Raw genomic sequence first — 22,277 nt, 5'->3', positions numbered from 1 at the left:
TTCCAAGCAGAGTGTAATTCATGTATGAAATGCTAAGCACGTTCGTAAATACATACGCCTGGCATTAAAAGTACATGGGGAGTATGGTATACGTTGTGTAGGCATATGGGAGAAACCTTTACTATGACGTCATTTCTTCGCAGTGTATGTCATGTGCTGCAATAAATAGTGCTATTCGTATTGTGCGGTGTATTAATGGGACAAACTGCGTCTGTCTTGATAACGTGTTCAAATTAAAATTTATAATACAATCATCGGGCGTATTCAGTTTTATACTGTCTTCCGAGAATAAATTAATGTAGGTATGTAACACGGTGAAGAACTTCCAAGACCCCGTAACAACGCGTAAGTCGTCCCCATGCGATTTCCTGCCATTCCAATTCTGCTCGATTCTTTATCCCCCGGGCATTTGATCACCTCGTAATGATTCGAGGAACTGATTTGTCTCAAGTATTTCATCAATTGTTCCTGGGTCGTATGAGTATAGTTGATTTGGTTGGGTTAGTAATGCTGATGTCTTGATGCCTCGTTTGCAATCAATTTAAACCTGGGGATTTCCTCAGCAGACATTATGCACTGCTTCTGACTAAACTTTTGTTCCAACGTTCGGAAGAGTCGTGTATGTTAATATATAGATATCTATATATATATATATATATATATGGCCCAGACGCTTCCTAGTACATTATTATTCCAGAGTTCTCCTTGCCACTATCCACGGTATGTAGTGTATGAAAAATTGCCTTTCATCTCACGATCGGGTTTAGACAGTAAATAAGTGTAAAGAATATATTTTCTACATATTTACTCCGAGGCTTCTGCTAGACTTTTGAAAAGACTTTTGAATGATGATGGATTGTGCTTGGAATTTGAGCTGGCAAATCTCCATGGAATTTGTAAGTTCGTGGTCACATATGAAGCACTATATTCTGTAAAAAACTGAGGGGTATTTACTCGTTGAAATCGCGAACCAGTTTTCTTTGTAAACGTTCGAAAATCGCACGAAATTTCTTGAATTTGATTGAAATCGTTCCGAAATCGCTTAAAATCGGTTTGAGATAATTTGAAGCTTGCAAAACTTAGTTTGGAACCGTTGGTAATAATAGAAAATCCGTTGCAATAGCTTGAAACACTTTGAAATTAGTTTCAAACCGATTGTAAAAATTTTAAAATCGCTTGTAATCACTTTGAACCCATTCAAAATCGTTTATCACTTGATTTGTTTGAAATCACTCCGAAATCTATTCAAATCAGTTTGAGATAGGTTGAATTTTGCAAAAGTTAGTTTGGAACCGTTGGTAATAATAGAAAATTCGTTTGAAATAGCTTGAAAGCCTTTGAAATTAGTTTGAAACCATTTGTAAACATTTTTAAATTGCTTGTAATCACTTTGAACCTGTTCGAAATCGTTCGTCACTTGATCTCTGTGTGAATACCTCGTTGGCAAAAACAGTATATCTCCTGTCACAAACAAATGTTTCGTTAAAATTTATACCAATTCGACAATATTGATGCAAGAGAAGCTTCGTTTTTGAATAGGTAAATTCAATTCTCAATTAAAATCAGATCAATGACGGACAACTGATCGGATCGTTTCGGCTATCGAGATATTAACTTGAATAATGATCACAATGTTCACCAATTATACTCGGATAATTATGATCACTATTTATGTAAATTGGTTTTCAAACGGCTTGCAGGAATATCCTATTCGAACATTAATTACCAGCTTTTCAAAGTGTATGTAATCGTATATGTACTCGTACCGTTATGCAACGGATTATCAGTAAATTTATTGAAAGAACGAAATGATAGTTATAGAACAATATATAATAGTGCACAAGCTAATCAGCGCATTATTTTCACCGTGAAGAAATACGACAACGATGACAGTTGTACAATTTCGATATTTGTACATTGTTGACTGAAATAATTGACGCAGTACTAACAAAAACAAATGAGCAGCGGAGTTGCTCCGGAGTGAACTTGTAACCCTGATTTGCCTATAATTAGGAGTCCTTGTGGTGCGCAGCCACGAAAAGACTTGGTGTATGATAATGAATGCTAGTAACATTAACATTTTTTGATTATCATCGTTTGCCATGTACACAGAATAAATTTCTAGCGACCAGATGGTTCATCGCAGCGTTGCCAACCTATTAGACGAATATTTCTTTAAACGACTCCGAAACAATTGTTTAGATTTCTTATTTAGATGGCACCACAATAATTCTTCAAATTTACTATTTTCTACGGTGATGCCTGACGGTATTGAAACTCAATAAATACAGGAATACATAATATACTTCATTTTTTCGCTTTTCAACATGGACAATTTTCCTAGAAATATATTATGATAATTTCCGAACGAGGTAACACAGACAGATTTATATCCTACAATCTGAATTGTAAATATTGAGATGTTAGAAACTTTTACTTATATAACATGTTTTTATTGTTAATATTTAGGACCACCATCTTGTCAAATAAGTGTGTTTGAAAATTAAAATTGGAGATGCCATCTAATTGGTGCATATTTTCTCACGAACCTTACAATTGGTTGATTTCTAGTCTGTTGTTTCGATTTCACAGACCGTATTTAGAGATTTTGCTATCAGTCTTGAGATTTCGTCAAAGATCTTCAGATTTTCTTCAGATTCCTGCCTAAATTACAATATTTCTTAATAAGACAACAAATTTTCTTTTTTCTTTGAATGGACTCTAATTTCTTCCGATCTAAAGAAATTTCTTTAAGGTTGGCAACGGTAGTCCGTTTTCCGTTAAAACTTGATACGCATGCGCTACAATCCGAGAGCAACTGTTTACCAGAGCGACTAAACGTCACAGATGACAGTTCGCCGCGATGTATATAACCTCAAAAATTTTACAATTGTCGGTGGCAGATGTGCTCAACTCACAATTGTCCAAATTATTGAGGTTATATGCATCACGGCAAACTGTGGACTACAACGGTTGGTCACCCTGCCAAACAATTGCTCTTGGATTGTAGCGCGTGTGCTTTAAATTTTATGAGGTGAGCCACTCAGTCTTTAGGAACTCTCTGTACGTTATTTACATGTTTGACACGTAACAATCGCAAGGCATTTCAAGGTGGTTCTTTAGTCTGTCCAAAGTCGTTATCTGTACACGAGACTTTGACTGATGGTTAACAGGTATTGAATGAATCCCATTGTTGAATATCAGACCAGATTATCTGTTCAAAATGCGAAAATCAGCCTTTTGAAAATTGGGGTTTTTAAAATTGCGCTCATGGCCGTTTCATGTGTTTTCAACGGTAGTGCTGTCACAATTATTTCACAAAATCCATAAACCTTGATAAAAACGGCAATAATGGATATTGGAGAGTAGGAATACAATGCCGGTTCTGGACCAAGGTTCGACCTGCTGCGGAACAATTCTCGATACTGTCAATTGTAAAATGTCAGGTAGTTGATATCACACCAGACTTTGAACTAACAGTTGTATAAGTCATGATATGTTGAAAAAGAGACGTTGCCGACCGTTTCGAAAAGGTTTTTAATGATAAACACGACGGTTTATAGGTTACAAATGTCGCGTCCCGAATCCGACGATATGGCGCGGAATTTGAATATCATGAATAGGATTTTCACATAACATGGATCGATTTAATACTAAGAGTTAGATTACAAAAAAAAATGAAGTTTAAACCGTTCATTTTTGATTGAAAGAAATCGATTTATATTGAGATGTATGAAAATAATGGAATTATACACTCGCTATGAATTGTATCTAATAACAGCGGTAGTCATATGAAAAACTATGGGCAGAACATTATTAATACATTCAGTTATAATAAAGTACCATCCAAAGTGTTCTCAAAATGCATGAATTTTACTTTTGTGTATTTTTCCAACAACTTTAGTGTGAATTATAGACTTCTCCAAAGGGTTCTACTGACTCCGGACTTACTAAAGAACCACATTTATTCTGCGTAAAGAAAACTCAAGTTTATTTTCTGTGATAACGTGAATGCTGTTATAATACAACTGATTTCACCATATTTTTCGTAAACATTAAACTCCTGTAGCTTAAATTGAACTCTCGCGGTTTTCGCCTTTAGATATAAGGATATATGTGTTAGAACCATACTATGAATAGCTTTCGGCCTCGGATTCTTCCGGAGAGATAAAAATTGAATACCGTTATAGAGGCCAAAGCTAAATTGCACAACGGAATTATGAGGCTTCAGCTATTTATTTTGTTTTTTTCTCATCTGTCTCTCTCTCTCTCTCTCTCTCTTTCTTTTTTTCTTCCACTATTAGAAACACATAAAAAGCATCTTCGACGGGCATCCATAACATCTATAGTGTATCAAACGAACTGAAGCTACTAGTCATACTGATTGAACTTGAATGTTAATTAAACTATTTACATCCGTGTAAGAGTGGTTGGTTACTTGAAATAATCGTCCATATCAAAGTTTCAATCCATAATAAATAGATCACGCAAGAACTTGAGGCCCGGCTGACTTGGCTTGTGAATATCCATTTCGTGACGTCATAAGCACTTACAGCGCTCCTGGACGTTCAACGTTGAACTAAGGCCGGTGATTTCATTGGCCTGTTCCGTTAGATCCAACCAATGAAATTACTTACAAGTCGCGACAGACTTCTTGTGGATCCGTCACCTGAAAATTTCCTTGTCGAATGGTGCCATATTTACGGAAAGCTAACTGATGGGATCAGTTATCCTGGATTACGCGTGTGCTTTTGTACGTCTCTATCACCCTGTTGGAAGTGAAAGAAAATCTGAAATCGTAGAAGCGGTGAATATTCAACAAGTCGGTATTTTCGATCGGCCATGTTTGATTTTATTTATTTCATCATTATTCGTGATGAACATTATCAGCGATCCACTTTACCAATGACTGAGATAGGGACGTACAGTTTTATTAAAGCTACGATTTAAAAATTTTCCTAATGAGATTTTTAGTCCCGTTCTCGACCGATTCGACAACGAAATTTCCCGGCTTCTACCGTAATGCTTATGCCATTTCCATACCAACGGTAAAATGATGGTACGGTATATTCTATAGCAGTAGGTACTGATAATATAATAATGGCTGTTTGACGACTTCTTAATTACTAGATTACTTAGTACTGGCATAATATCTGAATAACTTCAAATTTATCTAATTGCTTCGATTGACTGGGTAACATCCATTTTGTAAGCATTTGGAAAAATTGTTCAATTTCTTATTTTGTTCCGTATATCAAACACTGCTGCGTTGCCGGTTTTGACAGAAATCCAGCCTAGACTGGAAGATATCTGAATCCATGTGATCCATGCTAATTGACCGACTAATCAGGTCCATCCTGAAATGACGCATCTTCATACACCGTAACGAGTAAAAAATATATATATATGTACATAATATATATGTGTTACTTATTGCGGATGTCACATTACGTAAAAAACTACCTAGTCATACTAAATGTCTTGGAATATAAAATGACAAATTATACCCAATATTGTTACTAACTCGTCAAGTTAGACGAAATGGTGATTGAAAGTTGCAAAGACTGTAGAATGAGTATCGCGGGCACGAGTGCTATTCATTTGAATGGTTTTAGTCAATTAACATTAATTCTGAGAGTGTATCCAGACAGAGGAAATATCTGGAAAGCCATCAGAAAACGTCAGGAAATGTGATGATGCCATTGATTTTCATTAATTCCAACTCTATTATGTTTTAATCTTTGATTTTCACTTCACTAACGATAAGTGACATCCATTAAGCTTCATATCTATCATAAAAATCTGAAGTAATTCTTCAACACACTACTTAAGGACCACCCTAATGTTACCCCTCCGTCGTATATGGCGAAATTGTATTTTACACTTCTTACTTTTTCTGAGCAGGTGCCTAATGAAATTTCTTCAAATTTTGGTAAATGATAGAGTGTATGATTGTGACCTCTGTGAAGTCCCCCCCCCCCTTCCCGCCATTTTGGAAATTTTTGTATCTTCTAACGCGGATCGTTCGCTCGTGATTGCTCGTCATTTTTTGAGGTGAAAAAATTTTGAAAAAGTGACCAAAGCGTTACCAAAACGAACTGGAATACTAGTTTTCTCAGGGCTGATTGTTTTGAAGTTCAAAGGATTAAGTCACTTTTTCGATTTTTGTCGCGTTGCAAAGTGGCGAGCAGATAAAACAAATATACGAAAAATTCTGAGTAAATAACAAGCAAATGATCTACGACGAAAAATATTCTGATCTCAACAATTTTTTATTTTTGGGGGGGGATCGGAAAATGAATCATGAACTACAAAAAATATTTGGTTCAGCTTCAGTAGCGTATCATCACCTCAAATCGAATGCAATTCAAATGCAAATACTTGAGTATTTTTAAAATTGTTAAAAACTTTTGTTGATAAAATATGATGATAGAAAAAAACACTGAGATTATGGGGAAAGAGGATGAACTATTCCAACAATACTGTGTTCAAAAATTATGTTGATCTGAGCTGCCGACTCTCACAAAGTACTTACATGCAGTGATTTCCACGGAAAAACTTATTCGAGATTCTTATCTGATGATTAATGTAGTTTGATGACGAAAATTCGTTTTCTAGAACTTACTCTGAATTGGTGGCTGGTTTCATCATCCTCATTTTCCAGAATTGAAGTAAATCGGTTAAGCCATTTTCGAGACATCGTACAACCGCAAAACAAAGTCAATGTTATCGTCAATACCATTGCATCCTATAAATTGATCCTATCAGAACAAAATACGTGATCGAATCTCGATCTCAATACTTTTGAATAAAACAAACCCCAATCGAAATGAATAAATGGGACGTTGGGACTGATACACTAATAAAATGTGGCGTAGACTTCTATGATGTTTATTTGTTTATTTAAAGTATACACTGACAAATCAGGTGTCCTTTGATATGCAAACCAAAATGAATATTTGGCGCTAGGCGGTGCGTGCGCAATGGAAAATAATTGCCAATGAACAAAAGAAATGCTTAAATAAGTTCAATAAATAATACAATAAATGGTGTCAATCCAACACTATCTAATATCCAAATTCCGTATTGACCACGATATTTGTTCCGTACTAGTCCACACCGGTCACTTTTGGTCAATTTTGACAGTGTAGTTCTCCCAAACTTCATCCACTTTTTGGCCGCCTATCCATTACACAATGGCGGAGTATCTCATCTGGATATTCAACTGAAAAATTGTCCACCAAAAGGCGCCAAATATTGGTTCAACAAGTCACCGAAATGGCGCTAATAAGCAATAAGACTTCAATGTGATTGCCGTTTGGTGGAACTTTTGCTACAGCAACGCCATCTTAATTCTACTCTATTTTATGAACACTTTCTATAGACGGAAATAGTCCTCCTTACTTCTACCCACCGTACATCAAACATATCCCAACTTCCTCGAGTGATTGGGGCCCATAATCGCCAAACGTGCAATGTTGTCCTGACGTAAAAAAAAACACGTAAAACACAATTTCGAGAGGTCAGTTTAATATGTGTTGAATTAAAGTAGGCGCCATTCTTTTAGGACAAAAAAAAAAATTGTTTCTTTATTAAGATTTTTTCAAAAAGCAGTTTTTACAAAAAGACCATTTGCTCTGGAATAAAATTTTTTTTAACCGTACCTACGTATTGACAGATCAATGAATGATTCAGATTCAGTACAGGTAGGATCAAAGGATGCAGAGTCATTGCAATGATTTTTTGAAGGGAGTCCGTCAGGTCCCAGAATTTAAAATTTTTTTATATCGAAATTATGGCAGTACAATGACGAATTTTTTCTACACGGATCAAATCAACCACAAAAAATAACCAACGGCTCAGGGGGTCCGTAGTGCCCAACGTTCCCCTACATCGAGATCATGGATTGGTACCCCGAACACTAACGGAACCAAACGATCTCCGGCGATCGGTTTTTGGAGGGGCGGCAATCGGAGAGAACTTGCGGCCACTTCTCCTCCTCCACAACCTCCACCACCTCCTACGTCCATCCCGATTCACCCAAACATTGTAGCTCACAGCTTTTGACGGTTCGTGTAGTGTGCTATGCACCGTGCTGCGCCGTACCGAACGGTCGCTCACTCGCTTCGTCGATTCGTCCATTAGTTTGGAGTTGGAAGTTGGAAGTTGGCAGTTGGCAGGTGAGCCGGCCGGGTAGCTGAGCCGTGAATCGTTGGTTCGTTCGCAATTATAGTCAGACAGACAGTCGGTCGTACAATCGAATTTTTTTAAAAAGTGTGTGAACTTAGTCGTGAGGAGAGTATAACGCGAGAAATAGGATAGATGATGAAGGTGCTGAGGAGAGAGTGTGGTGCGCGTGTATACTCCTCGACTCTCACTCGACGAATTTTATCCCGATAGAGACGTTTTTTTCACTTGGACTTCTTTCGAGGCTTCCCACTCGTGAACGTTGGATTCGAAATAGTGGCGGGCCGATGACGTCTTTCAAAAACTGTTGAACCACTCAGCTGCTGGTACACGTCCATTCGTCCATATCCATCCATCCAACTTAATACCGTAAGCAACCAACCATGGATTCACAACCACCTTCACGTTTACAAATTTTTCTCCTAGCCTTATCATTTGCGTATTATTATATGTGGGCAACTTTCGACGACGGTGAAATCTTTGGAAGAAGTTGAATTATTATTTTTTTTTTTACTTTTGTTTTTGTTTTCTTCGTTAATGACAAAGAGAGAGAGAGAGATAGAAATAGGGTATATCGAGAGAAGAAGCGAAGGAGAAATCGAACGAGAGGGGCGGGAGGGTGGGAAGGTGGAGGGGCGAGGGGGGGGGGGGGGGATATTTTTGGACGAGTATTTACGTAAGAGATACTTACGTACCTACACGCAGATATATAGACGGATACTACTTATACTATAAGGTACCGGTCTCGCGATGCACTAACGTTATTTTCTACAATCGTCGCAAGAAAGTTGGAGCTGCACGATATAGGTATACGTATACGTATGTGGATAGTTCAAGGATATTATGTTTGAAATTCTAATGTTCGTGACAGAGTAAAAATGTAGTTGAGTATTTGAATGATATTTTTATTTTTTTAATTTTTTCATTTTTAGGGGTGCGCAATGCGGTGCAAGCCAAAATAACAAGGACGTATTTTTTGTTTTTCGTTAAAAATGATAATTTTTCATGTTACAGGTGATTGAATTTCACTGATTTTAATTTATATATATATATATAGATATAGATATATCTTAACGTGGGTGACGTCACAATTTTATAGTTTTCAATCTGTTATATCAACGGCAATTTTGATTCAATCGAAAAAATAAAAAATACGTCCAAAATAGGTTTTTTCCAATCTACAAGAATATGAAATAAAAAAAAAATTCATTCAAATACTCAGTTATGGCGGTTAGTTTCATGTTTTATTTTACCGCGCTAATTGTGAAAACAAAGTGCAACGGCCTTCATCCGTATGCCAACTTTGTGCCGAACTCTTAACACGCTGACATAGTATTAATGAGAAAGTTCAATGTATTAGTTTCTTCAAAATTATGGCAAAATAAAAGTCTCTGACAATTTACAGCTTTTTACCGGCTAATTTTACTATTTTTGATAATTTTACTGGACTGTACTGAAAATTAGTGCTAAAGGGATCAAGAGTCGGTACTTTTTATTTGTAATACATACACATGTATGAGGGATTCTCCGTCAACTCGGCCACTTTTTTTTCGACCATCTTAGATCTGCCCCGTAATTGGTTATATCAAAATACTACTGAAAGTTACTCTATGTGAATTTTTTCAGATTTTTTAATTCATTATTTGAGAAATTGCCGTTTTTTTTCAAATGAATATATCTCGGAAACTTGAAGTAACCGAAAAAAAATGACTCTACATAAAAGTTGCAGTTTTTTGTTAGCTTTCGAGAGGAATTTTTGAAAAAAATTTTTACGTACCGGTAACGCTGATTTTTCACCAAAAAAGGAAGAAATTATTCTTTTTATTCAAAAAGGACCCGTTTTTTTGCTGAAAAAATTACAGAGTCTTAGATCGAGGTTCTAGGGTAAAAAAAATGAACCCACGCAAATTAATTTTTTTATACCGGAACCTCGACTGAATTTGTTTCTTCAAGTTTCCGAGATACATTCATTTGGAAAAAAACGGCAATTTCTCAAATAATGAATTAAAAAATCTGAAAAAATTCACGCAGAGTACCTTTTAGTAGTACTTTGATGTAACCAATTATGGGGCAGGTCCGAGATGGTCGAAAACAAAAGTGGCCAAGTTGACGGAGAATCCCTAATATATAATGCTACGTAACTTCATCTTTATTAAAAAGTATCCATTTATGGCATAAATGAATCTCCATAAATTCAGTGGCAAACATTAATATGTCGTGGTGGAGTATTTAGTATAATTAAAATGAACATACCGAGAAAAGAGTTTATTTATTGTTAACAAACATACATTTGGATATGGCAAAATAAATGTGTCGTTATTATTACTATCAAATTTTAATTGAGCCAAATATTTGTTGACCGTTAAAAAATTTCTATCGATCATTATTTGGCTCATATAAAATTTGATAATAATAAAAATACGTTTATTTCGCCACACACGGAATATACGTTTGTTCACAGTAAATAAACTTTTTTTCTCGGTCCACTAAAATTTCAACGAACGAATCTGATTGTGAGTAGAACAAGATTGTCAGAGAATATTAAAAATCTTGATCTGCATAAAATCTTAGTGTGAATCATGCGCCTCTTGTGAATTTTGCTCCATCTTGTTGGTCTTGTTCCGAAATTAACGCATCAACGGAGCACGACGTTATTTTTTCATATTTAAGTCGTTGACAGGTACATTATAATGTGCATTAAATAAAGAAATAACCGGCATTGAAAACATGCACCAATTCGCCGTTGTAGGTAAACGTAAAAAAAGTCTCTCTTTTTTCGATGAAATAATACATGTATATGCACGCATAACTAGTTTTAAAATTTCAATAAAACGAAAGTCGATTCTCTTGAATAATACATATAATTCCATATATAATCATTTGCAAGCGAATCATCGTCGTTCGGTTATAGTGAATCATTTCGCGAATAAATTTTGTAGGTAGGTGCGCACTTTTTTCTTGACTAATAAACTTTTCTCCTCTCCTTTCCTCCTCTTTCTTTTTCCTCTCTCGTCGTTCTTGTGTAATCGCCTACGTCGATACTACTCTACATGCTTGCAATATCGGCACATACTGTGCTAGACTGACTTTCATTTTCGCCAAAATCCCGTTGAATCTTGTCCACACATTTTACAGCGAATCACGCACGTGTTCCAATCCAATCTCCGTTACACTCAACGTCGCGATTCGCTCTTGAACTCTTTGGTTGCATAAATTATTTAAAAAAGTGACAGTGACTGTAACGATAATCGTAAAAGAACTCGGGTGTTGAAATCCGTATTCAGTTTTTCATCATATGATCCATACAGCCAGGAACGATGGTAAAATGTCAATTTTACAATAATACGTAACTTGTAAAATCGAGAGTCATTTTGCTTGTAGGACAATAAATATGTAGAAAAAATTAAATTCTTCAAATAATCAAAGTGTATGTAACTAGACTTGGTAGCATGAAGTTTTTGTACCTTCGCGAAATGATAAAATTTCTTCGGCAAAGTTCTGATTAAAAATATTAAGTGAGTAAAATAAAAAAAGGAAGAGAAACAGAGAGATTGTAAAACGAAAGATGTTAAATAAATAAACGAAAGTTTATAATAACGACTTCAAAGGTTGAGGATATTTTATTTTTAACTGGACACGTAAAGGTATACAACTGCGGAATAAATAAAGTTGTTTTGCGCCGATAACTGACGTGTATAACACGGGAATTTTACCATTTGAAAAGTAAAGAAACTACTCGAGCGACGTACCAATTGCTTGCCTCCTGCACCGATGACCCAACTTTTACAATTCTGATTCAAATCGAGCGCGTCGTTGTATTGTATGTACGACATGGTACATGTAATATGTATGTAACATTTTTACATGTATATATGTATATATACATGTTTAGAGGAAATATTGTGCCGAATTCGAAGTTGTATCAGGTATTTGAAATAGCATTCATTCATATGTTTATTGAGAGCTATATGTATGAGAATCACGATGTTGTAAATTTTGAAACGCAATAAGATGAAATAAGGGAATTCAGTTTAATTTTATTTACGATGCAATAAAATATTAAAAATTTATGTATAAAAATCGCGTCTTCAAACAGAGTCGGACAAGAAATTCTGTGATTCAATTAGCAACGGAGTCTGTCTAGATACAAAAGAGTCGTTTTGATTTACTTTTTTTTTTTTTTTTTTTGCGAAGTTGACGGTTTAATTTACTCAAAATTTACTTTCAACGTTTATAAATGACGAACTGTTGAAGCTGCGGTTTTCGTTCAGAGGAAAGTTTTTGCGGAGAAGCGGTAACAATTTAAAAAACAAAAACACACCGAATGCATGTTCCTCCCACGTCATTTTAATATTTCAAGCTTACGAATTCCGAAAGTGTTATTCTGAAATTCGATTTTAATTTTAATTGTGCGATACGTCTACAAGTTTTTTTTTTTTTTTAACACGCATATTAATTCCAAGCGAAACACCGATATATTTTAACGTGTACTGAGGTTTGGAAGGTTGAGCGAGCTCCGTGTCTCGGGATAAGAAACTGGTGTCTTAAAATATAAGCCCGATTTTTTTCGTAATATCCATTGTCAAAATTCAATATGGCGTTCACGTACGCGTGCGCGTACTCTGAGTACGTAGAGTAAAAAATTCATCATACCCTATGTGCATGAGCGTTTCATTCATTGGCGGGAGTTGACCTATTCTCTTTGCACTGTGCGCATAATGCCGGGTCACCGATTTTATTATTATACGTACCTTACATGTATATTGGGGTGATTCAACAAAATCATTCATTCTTTTTTTTTTTTTTTTTTAAGTGGTAGTGAAAAAACGATTCGAAATGACGAAAAAATAATGCCTGCACGCCGAAAAATTTTTTACTCAAGATTTAGAGTCAGCGCAAGTCGACTTTATGTATTTAATTAAGGTTTTTTTTTCGTAAAATATAGATAAGATACCTTTTTTGTAGATTGATTTATTCTTAAAAAAAAGCTATCTCGTTAAATTTGACATTTTTTTTTAATGAAATCGACTAAACTTGGCGAGTATATTTTTACCCTTCGAAAAATTCTAAAAATCGAAATAAAAAGTAAATTGAAGCTTAAAGTTTGTACTTTTTACACAGTGTTTTTCAGACAACTTTTAAAATTAGATCTCGATCTACTAGTAGAGCTTTAATTAATTAAAAAAAAAAACCCTTAAATAAATACATAAAATCGACATGCGCTACCTCTAAATCTTGAGTGAAAAATTTTTCCGTTTGCAGGCATTATTTTTTCGTCATTTCGAATCGTTTTTTCACTACCACTTTTTTTCGAAATAAATAATGATTTTTTTTTAATCACCCCAATGTATATACATATATTATATACCTATAACGACTTCCCCGCGAGATGAATCACATTTACTTATTTCTTCGATGCTTGCAAATGTATATTGAACGAAACTCTAGACCGGGCATATATTTATTACGTAACAAATTATACAGCTATTTAGATCACGTGACACGAAATTCATCCATTAAGGGTATGCGATAGTCCTTTCTTATCTACCGAGTCGGCGGATTCTTATTTTTCCCTATCATCGATAGATTAATGAATTTGTACAAATTTCGGCAGGGCATTTCTCCTTCGTCGTAAAATTTAGGTAATTTTCTAAAAATTCGGAAAGTTACGAAAAAAAAGTTGGAGGTTTTTTTTTTTTTTTTGTCACTAGTTACCATTTTTCCAATATCAAAATTTTTATAGCAGTAAACTCCGTGATCGACATACTTTCTACAATTTTAGAAATAATTAGGTGTAAAATGAGTCGTCGCAGGATTTACTTCGTGCAATATTTCAACCAGGATGATAAAACTACGGATATGAATAAGTTTGGGCAGAAACTACGATCAGTCGGGCTTTTGTTACCTGGGTTGCCTAGCAACTGAAAATATTGCCCCAAACGCGAGCGCCACTTCGTGTTACGGCGATCACGCGAACCAAGGAAACGGTCAGCTGAGCATCCTGTATTCAAAAAATGATTATAAATTTTAGTTATTATTTACAGTCCTGAATATTGTATGAAAATAGCCTTACGATGCCTCATTTTACTCATCATTATTTCCAGAATGGTGGAAATTCCCTTGGCCACTTACTTCATTGATCCATAAATCTGGGAATCATGAAAATAGAGACATGTGGAAGAAAATTTAACATTTTTTTTTCATAACTTGTCGGACATCAATGAGATTTTCGAATTCTATGATGAACGAGCCATGTTTTTTCTAAATTTAAAAAAACTCCATTGATCAGTATATTAATGATATCGAAAAGTCAGAATTAGATTACTTGGTCGATAAAAAAGAAATCTCGCATGTCCTTAAAACCCATTCATTTTTCTGAAAACGTAGACTTCTATAAAACGGATCATGCGTTTTCTCTAAATCGGAAACATACAATTGTTTCCTCATTAAATTTAGTTTATCTGTTCTACAAATTCTTTGGAATCGATCCCATGCGCAGATTTGGAGAAAGCACCGCAAAGAAAAAAAAAAAGAAAAAAAAAAAAATTCAACACAATTCTCCAATAAAAATTCACCGCAATGGAATTTATAAATAAAGAAGTTTATCAGTTCTCGACGCGTCGCTATAAACGATAATTCGACTGTCCTGAAAGTGTCCTCGCAGACTAAAAGGCTATGTTGGTATAAAAATATGCCCTAAATGTATTAGCAAATACGAAATACCCGGCTTCCTGCTAACTATTTCGCAATTACATAATTGCTGCTTAAATACTAGATTGGCACCCAGCAGTGGCGACACTTTTCTTTCAAAGGCTTAATTGCAACATTTCACAATTCAGAATATGTATAATGATTGATAGCCATCCGGGATTCTGGATCTACAGTTACGACAATATTATAAAACGAAAGCAAACGCAGGCGTCAACAATACTGTCGATAATTAATCTAATTAAAGCATTACGTGTTCAGGTTACCGCACCGTTTTTTTTTCTCCAATTCTTTTTGTCACTGATACAGATGTTTCGTGGTGGATTATGAAAAAGGAACTGTCTACATTTTTTTCAAAAATTTGCGAACATTGTAGCGAAATTGAATAACCAATTTTTTACTTTTTATCTCCATGTTCTGTTTACGTATTTAGTTATTTACGTGGTTCTTTTGTTAAGCTTTTGAGTATTTTTTGCACGAAGCTGCTTCATCTACACCTAATAACAACTTACAATCTTTCTTACAATTGAATTCCTATGCGTTGATATATATACATATTTGCGATGAATTATATTACGCGTTCGATTGATTTTTGTGTAAATTTTGAAAACACTCAGATTTTCGGCCAAGAATTTCGGTACACCGGTTCGTCACATTTCATCTCATCGCTATTATGGAAGAATTATTATTGGACCGGTAATTTGTACAGACGAAATTTAGTGTTTGTTTTTCAATATTTTTCAAGTTGAAAGCCCAACCGCAGTTTCTTTCTCCAAGAAGACTCTAATAGGAGGACATCCTTTTATGCTTTTGCGTATTTTTTTTTTCTTTCATAATATTAGTCTAATATTATTTGCTAGAAAATTGTGATTCGAAAAAGACCGATCTTTTTTCGCTAGAAAAATACTCATTTCTATGGTTTTTTTGGTATCCTTAACAACGTTTCCAAGCTATACATTATATTGCTGTATAATAAGATACCTTCACCTTATGAACTTTTTTGCAACACTTCAAATATGCCTCACTCTACATATGCAATATAATGCCAGTGTTCGGCAGTGTGCAATTTCCTGTCGTTCTCGGAATCTGTAACTCGTCGAAGATTGAGTTTAAAAAATGAGAGCGAGAAGAAAAAAAGACATGCCACTAACCCCGGAGCATGTGTGTAAAGAGTACCTGTAATGACGTGTACATTATAAGAGTCTGGAGGTGATAGTCCTACAACACGAAATCTTCGCTACAAGGTCGCCGACTTTCTAACAGTCAAGATTAAGAGTGTAAACGGTGCTTATAGCCGAGAGCTGCAGCGAGCGAAACGAATTCATGTTAAGCAAAAAGTTATCGACAGAACGGAGTTTCCCGGCAGTTCGCTACGTTATCGCATCTGTATTCATCATCTAAAGTGATAAAACAGGTTCAGACACAAGTGATAAAACAGATTCAGATACATGGGATAAAACAGATTCGGACAAAAGTGATAAAACAGATTTAGACAGGATATATTGAGCAAATTTGCACGAAGGATATGCTTTCTAAATCTCCTGAGGTTGGCTTTCTATATTATAATTTTGAAGTTTGCGATTTTTACCTTTTTTCCCCTATTACGGTATGCTAAGGTGTCGATGATTTCGGTCGAATTCTCTTGAATCGACTCTTCGGTTAACGATCATATTACCTTATTTTTCAACATCTCATTATTACAGGTATTTTATCAGATGTCAGTATACGAAGCGCGTTTCTAATCTGTTTCTAACAATATTTATTATCTACATGTGTTAATCACGTTTAGTAATTACTTCAGAAATAACGTTGTACGGATATTTTTTCGTGCGGAATGTTGATAATTTCACTGCGGTGTTATTATATGTTTTTCCTCCGAACTTTAACTGCTGAACTTTGTCGTCATACACACTATTTTAGTACCCATAGCTACTTATCTGGTGACATATCTCAAAAATCATACGTATTAGGTGTACAGTCCGGTAAAAAGAAGTGTTAAAACTGAACAATTGGAAAATGGAGACTTAGAATCAGTAACCGAATTCCATTCCGATAAGTTTCGGATGAAAACTATACTCTTAGTTAAAAAAAATGAATCAAGAACTGTGAGTTTTTATCGAAATAGTTTAGTAATTAATAAGCTGTAACTTGACAATTTTTTTAGCGCCAAATTCGTACATAGTTTGTCCAGTTTCGATGAATAACAACAACTCATTCTGATTGTAAATACATTTCGAACAATTCACCTGACACGGCTTCTTAATTGAATAAATATATTTTTTAATCAAATCATTAGCTTGTCACACATAACCTGCATTGATTTTACATCATTTTTGTTTCTTTTGATCAATTGAAAAGTTCAATGAAAATTTAACTTTGGACGAGTCGTGCATAATCGATTTACAAACAAAATCAGCTACGATTTATTCGAAACTGTTGTTCCGTTAAAATGTCAGAATAATACAGTGTCTAAAAAGTTTTCGGTAACTGAGCTATTTCCCTGAATTTTTTTCTTTCGATTGTCTTTCAATGTTAACCGAGACATTGTTTTTTACTAATTAAATTCAACTTGATTAATTTTACTCGTATTTGATTCGTAATACCATCATTTGGACATTGTTTCGACGTGAAACGTTCCCTTGGAGATACTGAAAAAGGTCAAGGGATAGTTTTTTTTTTTTTTTTGGACTTTCTTTCAACGTCTCGCTTACCCGGAACTTCGGCGTAAAGAAAGAATTGACGGTCCAAGATAATCATGAACATCTTTCAACGGTAAAGAAAATTCGGACAACTGGTAATAAATTTATGTTAATATATCGTTTCTAGGTATGAGTCGTTGCCAGGTGGTTCAGTTGATTGCCGTTCACCGGAAAGTTGGGCAACTTTATACCGTATAACTTTCCTCGAAATTTCTCAAGCCTGTGCTCTTTCTTTTTTCAAGGGCACGTATCGTACGGTATATCTATAATCATACTCGTTCTTTCATGGAAAATGCAGTCTAAAGCTACGGACTTCGCACCGTGTCTGAAAATGACAGAGAAAAAAAAATGATTTATTTATTATAGTTTTATCTCGAACCGATCTTTATTCAATTCATTGAAAATGTTTATTGATCATAATTCTATAATATACAACTGTGTCTGTACAATTTATGTCCATTTCGACTTCTCTTTCACGTTTTTGATTCTCACCTCGCGTTAATTTCCAGCGTAAAAATTCTTGATTCAAACTTTTTTCATCTTCTTTTTTATCCTTGTTTCCTTCGTGATTATTACTCGGTTCCTCTCTTCTTTGCCGGCTGCATGGGTGCAGAGATAAATCACGAGGAATTAATAAATTATCTGTAATACATTTCATATGGCTTAATTTAATGTCTAACCAATTCACCTTTATTTCATGTATCTTGCGTGTATCATTATACATTTATCGTTGAAAAGAGTTTCATTTGTTTACATTACTCGGGCCGTTGGTTTGTTATCGTTATAAAATGTTCCGATCTATGTATAAGAATAATACACCGTGTAACGTACATCTATGTAAAATCATTTATTCTTGTTCGTTATTCGCGGATTTCAATAAACGTGCGAAGTTTAATTTTCTTCGACTTCTCTTTCACCCATCGAACAAATATTTACAACGGATCGTCGGTGAGCAGAAATTATCCATGAATAAAATCGATGCTCAATATTCTTTCACGATCTGTCTTGGATAATTTCTGCACAGACGTGAACTCGTTATAAGTAAATTCATAATCCGCTGATTGCGCGATGATTATTATATTATCGTGAAACTTTCAAATCTTCGTCAGTTTTTTTTTTTTTTTTATTTGCTTTTCGACGCCACAGAATTCCATGAGATTTATTTCAGCATGAAAAAATGCTCACTAAAAACTATTGAAGTTAGTAATTTTCTGAAAGTTGAAGATTAATATAAGGTGATCGATGGGACAATATTTATCGAGTGCTTACTTAATTCTTTACAAAAATTTCGTTAGAATCGGTCAAGTCGTTCTATATGTACAAAGTCTGTACGTATTTATCGTATTCACATCATTTTTCCATCCAAAAATATTGATACTACATAACTTTTTATAACACATTACGGTACGATAGTTTTTTTTTTTTTTTCTTCGTAGGATGAAGACGAAATAATAATTCACGAGAGGACGAGGTTTTAGATATTCGTAAAACTTTTCATTCTGTTCTTTTATTTTACAAATAACAGTAATTTATACGCATGTTTCAGGCATTTTACCAATTATCTACATAGATTACATAATTCAGTGGCACATTTTAAATTAGTTACAGGAATTTGTTTGACAATCGCCGCCTTCTCTTTAGTATCTACTTAAAATTTAGTAAGTAAAAATGCACATTCTTCAGGGGAAAAAAAAAATAAATAAATCCCTTGTCAATAGTGGATTTTTTGATTGAATGTTATGAATTATTTTGTGAAACAGAAGCAAACAAATAATAACTGTAGAAAAAACACATTCATTTCCGCAGTTTTCTAGAAAAATCAGTACCAATTAACTTATATACTGCAATTGTAACCGGACAGATTATTATTTCACGTAAATCCGAACGAATCACGAAATCTAAAAACGATTGATCGATAAACAATAAACTAGATCAAGAATAAAACTGAAAAATTTCTTGGATAGTGAGAAATATCGTTATGAAATTATGAAAAAATTGATCACGATGTCATAATTCGCAGCAGAAAGGCCAAAGAACGATTACTTAAAGGTTATATAAATTATATACCTCTGTATGTGTTTGTAAAAAAATTCAAACCCACGTCACTGTTCACACACTTGCGCTTTATAATCTTAACTGATCTTGTTATAATATTCTGTCCAAACCAGACTTCCAGAACATCACGTGCGTGTTTAATGTTTATTCTAACCATAAATAGGTTTAAAAAATAAAGAAACCAAAAAAAAACTGGAAAGGATGAGATTGAAACGACGTTTATATTCTACCACACAAGATTTTGTAAACTTTAACATACGAGTTATAAACTTTCCTCGCATATTATTTTACACATTGACTCGTCCAGTTTGTCCCTATAAATATTTATCTGTCCGAATCATTGGTTGAAGGGAAAAAAAAAAATCACTATAGACTCGCTAGGGACTTTTCATTTAAGCCCATATTCCGAACAGCTGTAATTTTCATTTCACATGATTTTTTGGGTGTTGATCTGCGAGTTTATAATATTTTCTCTCGCATTGGTTGATACGGACGGAATATCTTATTTTTATCTTTCTTTCTTTCTTTTTTTTTTTAATTTAAAAATAGCATTACTAGATCGTATACACATAAACAATTGAACAGCAATTTTCAGTTTAATATTTTTCAACCATCGTTCAGTTAGACAAACATCACTTGTTCGATTCAATTGAAGACATTTTTTTTCGGCTGTTGCGTGCGTCGTTCTTCTCTAAGAATGACTTTTCTACGACAATAAATATCTTTGGCACGTTCGGCGAACAGATTGTAGACATGTACGCATGAAAATGAGAAGAAGATAGTGACATAACGATTATACCAGGTATAACGTTAGTTCGTGTAGTTACAACGATTCAAAGTGCAAATAAATTTTTACGGAGTAATTTCTTCGTCTGTTTCTATTTTATTTCTTCTACTTGCATTTTGTTATACCGGATACCTTTGTTCAAGGATGACCATTTATTTATTTAAAAAATCTTGTGTAATGTTACTTGTTTCAATGTAACACGTATGAAAATAGTGACCACGTATAAAACGGCAATGGATCTGAGTGAATTTGAATTACACGAGTTGTAAGATGTCAACAATTTGTGAAAAGGTTTCATTTCTAAATCTGGTGTTTATTTTTACATTCGATTCTAATGTTTTTCGACGGATTTTCTTCCCAAACCAGATTCTCACAAAAACAATTACGAAGTCTTACGCGAACGTTATTGTTGACGAAAATCCGTTGCACCGTATTTACGAAAACTTATTTTTGTCCACTAAAAAAAAAAAAAAAAAAAACATTCAAGTGAGCTCTGGACATTTTTATGCTTAACAAAATAAGCTAAAAACATTAGAAAAGATCAGAGACAGCAGAGTTCAATCATTTCGAACGTCCCAACTACAAAAGCTTTTTTCAGACTGTCATAATATTCTGTTTCGTGTTATTCAAAGTTGTTCAGACTGATTTCTATCACGTTTCATCCTCAATCACTGTCATTGACGAAAATAAAATTACTGGAAATTATTCAAACGAGTTTTCCAATCTCCTATTAACAAGATAACCATTTCGACTTATTCATTCTTGTATCGTTAAACGCCTCGAAGTTCAGCCTGATCGGCGTCTGAGATTTAACTCAGAGAAACACGTGTTCGTTACCGTGTAAACATTTATAATGAAAAGAGAAGCCGATCATAAAGAAGATGAAAAAGAAAAAAGAAAGAACTTATCAATCGAGACGCAGAACGATACGAAAAGTAACAAGAAGAGGAAGTTTATTCATCGAATTACGTACGTGTCGTTTATCCAGTTCTCACTACGCGACGTGTCGTTGCGTTAAACTGAATCGTTGGAAATAGCAAAAGTTTTAAGAATAGCGGCTGCGTTTACATACAGCATTAAATTTATCTCATCACCTGTAACTATATATATGGTATATCTATCTATCGCTCTCTCTCTTTAACGCTGAGCTGTTACTTGGAAACACACAATCTTGTAATTCTTCGTTATACTCCAATTGAATTCATGCATGTGGCACAGATCGTACACACCGTGAAGCGAATTTCCTCGAAACTGTTCGTTCCAGGTTAACATTAAGACTTTAAGAAGGAACCATTTCTCGATTTTTCCTCACTGTACATCGGATCACTCCACGTTCGATACAGCATCTCGAGTTTGTTTGTTATTCGACTTGGCACGATTCTTCGTTTTCTTTTCCTACCTCCCCCCTACTTCGAGTTTTAATTCTTTAAAAACGAACAACGCCTTGAAGTATAAATTCAATTATCTGTCTATAGCGAAGTTGTATAACTTATTTCAGGAGGTCAGTGAGCCAGAAATTAATAATTTTTACCAATTGTATTACGAGTTGGTTGTATGTTGATTATCTGTCGAGTTATTAATAGTCGTGAGCTACGAGGATTCCTCTGAATATACGATAAATTTAAATTATTGAAATTCAACATCAACAAAGTGTTAGATTTTAATGCTTCGTCTCAAATCTCTTCGAATGGTTGGAACATTTTTTTATCGCCAATGTTAAATTGGCTATTGAAAGAAAAATAAAAAAAAAATAATGGTAATGAAGATCTTTTTTACCGACTTTGTAAAAAATAATCGTCCGAATAAAATGTTAATAAATACTATTCAATAAATTGGTAAAA

At 34.4% G+C, this 22,277-nt stretch overlaps 1 protein-coding gene and 1 long non-coding RNA gene across 5 annotated transcripts in view; one reads left to right on the top strand and one right to left on the bottom strand.

Moving 5' to 3' along the window:
• The window catches only part of LOC124186204 (3-hydroxy-3-methylglutaryl-coenzyme A reductase), a 48,361-nt gene that overhangs the window by 10,457 nt on the left and 15,627 nt on the right, over window positions 1–22,277 (top strand). The window contains exon 1 of one of the 3 annotated variants that reach the window (XM_046577698.1): window positions 8,051–8,556. The exons of 1 other annotated variant lie outside the window; for it this stretch is intronic. The gene's annotated coding sequence lies outside the window, so the exon portion shown is untranslated. Of the gene's footprint in view, window positions 1–8,050; window positions 8,557–22,277 lie in introns of those variants that run through there. One more of the 3 variants, XM_046577700.1, reaches the window with a different exon arrangement.
• LOC124186219 lies at window positions 17,508–21,780 on the bottom strand. Of its 2 annotated transcripts, none has more exons than XR_006871599.1 (3): window positions 21,666–21,780; window positions 18,087–18,236; window positions 17,508–17,919 (listed from the first exon to the last, which is right to left on the bottom strand). It is a non-coding gene; the product is annotated as an uncharacterized LOC124186219 (long non-coding RNA). The 2 variants fall into 2 exon arrangements; XR_006871598.1 differs by lacking the exon at window positions 21,666–21,780 and adding an exon at window positions 21,410–21,656.

Source organism: Neodiprion fabricii, chromosome 7, assembly GCF_021155785.1.
Source record: "Neodiprion fabricii isolate iyNeoFabr1 chromosome 7, iyNeoFabr1.1, whole genome shotgun sequence".
NCBI classification, from domain to species: Eukaryota; Metazoa; Arthropoda; class Insecta; order Hymenoptera; family Diprionidae; genus Neodiprion; species Neodiprion fabricii.
This window is presented reverse-complemented; position numbering and strand designations above follow the sequence as displayed.